Raw genomic sequence first — 1,970 nt, 5'->3', positions numbered from 1 at the left:
GATCATTGATGTCTGTATATACAATTCACTTGTTCCGATTGGAAATGCTATATTTTTTTCAAGTGACATGTTCAGAGAACACCATGTAAAAAAAAAAAATACCCCAGCAATGCCTATTGAATCAAATGGGCCGAGCTCTTCGAGCGGTGTTACAGATGTGGTATATTGCTTTCACTGTAACAGTTGGCCACGGGAGGCTAACCAATGGGTGACACGTCCTCGTCTGTATGGATGGCCAACACAAGTATTGATTGACAGAGTTGTACAAAGTGGTTGTCATCTTGTCCCTGTAGGGGACAAATGTTCCGACGACACACTGTTGCAATGGAGGATATCGTTTGCATCAGCAGAGACTGTTAGTTTACTCTTTTAGTCACATACAAATGAAAGTTTACTTTTTGCTGAAATATTTCTTGCAACAATTGAAAGACACTCTGCGAAATATCATTGGGAAAGAAGAGGATGATATTTTGTGCTCTTATCATTTAAAAACACTTATGTTTTTTTCAATGGAAAACTCTCATCCAAAGCTCTGGCAGGAACAAAATTTATTTAATTGTTTCTGGTTTTGCTTTAATATTTTGATATCTTATGTCAGGGCAGGACACTTCCCCCAATACTTTATTCCAACCAACAACTTGTTCCAGAGAAAGGTTCATGGACAAAATCAACAAAAACTATTTCACATTTTGGACAGGTTTCATACAAAGAAGTTACTTTGTCTATCAAAAAGTCCTGGGACACACCATCCGGTAGATATACTGGAACGTGTTTGTAGTGTTGAAGTGCAAACCAAACTAATGTGTGCACAAACTGCACAAGAAATCCAGTACACACAGGACATGTTTGTCAAATGTGCATTGGAGAACAAGAGAGAGCTGAGGTTTTTGGATGCTAAACAATCATCATTTGCCGTTATCAGATCAACAGATTTACTAATGAAATCTCATTCAGAGGTAGACGAAGTGCTCACATTTGCAAAAACTGTCAGTTTGGTAACTGAATTAGCAAGCTCAGAAGCTCATCAAAACCTGATGGGTGGGCTTACAAACAACAAGACCAGGTATCGCACCTTGAGGAGGTGTCAACACAGATTGACACTTTGTGCCTCAATGGGCACAAATGTTTTGGATTTGGCAACTCTTCACTTCCTGACAGGGAACTACTTGAACGCCCTACAGATGTGTGAACAAATAACTTCACAGCCATCATATTTCACCTGTAATGGAACTCTCTTGCGCGAAAAACAAGCAGCAATGTATATAAAGCAATACTGTGGCAAAGGATATACCTCAATTTACAAACTGAAGAAAACATTCACAGAAATGATCTGTGTGCATAAAATATTGATGCATCTTCCCCACTTTCGCCTGGAGGTATCAAGAAACACAATATGTGGTGTGTTTATTCCTCCACTACCGTATGCTGTGTTCCTGTCCTTCCTTTGCTGCCATGAGCTCAGAGACAAAAGAGGACGTGATTTAGCACTACGTAACATGAAATTGCTCAGCTTAGATGACTGCCACAGAGGATACTGGATGGTGCATACAATGTTGGGAATATGTTACAAAACCATTGGGGACTACCCTAGGGCCATCAGAGCTTACCTGGACTCGGCTAATAAAAAAAGGAGTGATTTGGAGCAAAACCCTGCTCTGGAGAGGATTGCTGCTCTGAGGAGATTTGTCACTTGATGCCACTATTCTAAAGTGTCTCTAGATTCTGTGTTTACAATGGTCAAGTGATAAATACTATTTGTGAAGTGAGGGTGTTAAACACCGGTAACCTCGCTCAAAACAAAACCTTGTTGATAGAGGGACCTGATCAAACTGAAACCTGTAACAAGAGGCCCAATGGGCCTGAATCGCTCACCTGGCATCAATCTCACACTTGTCATCTTAAAAGTGGACTAAAATACAGCTACAGGCAGAATATCAGTGTTTGATTCATAAGAACCTATTAAAAGATTT

At 40.0% G+C, this 1,970-nt stretch overlaps 1 pseudogene; it reads left to right on the top strand.

The window, feature by feature from the left end:
* The first annotated feature begins 328 nt into the window (after positions 1 to 328).
* Positions 329 to 1,970, top strand: LOC110456378 (annotated as a pseudogene).

This window comes from Mizuhopecten yessoensis, unplaced genomic scaffold, assembly GCF_002113885.1.
Source record: "Mizuhopecten yessoensis strain PY_sf001 unplaced genomic scaffold, ASM211388v2 scaffold8731, whole genome shotgun sequence".
NCBI classification, from domain to species: Eukaryota; Metazoa; Mollusca; class Bivalvia; order Pectinida; family Pectinidae; genus Mizuhopecten; species Mizuhopecten yessoensis.
The sequence above is the reverse complement of the archived record's forward strand: the minus strand, read 5'-3'. Positions and strand labels throughout refer to the sequence as shown.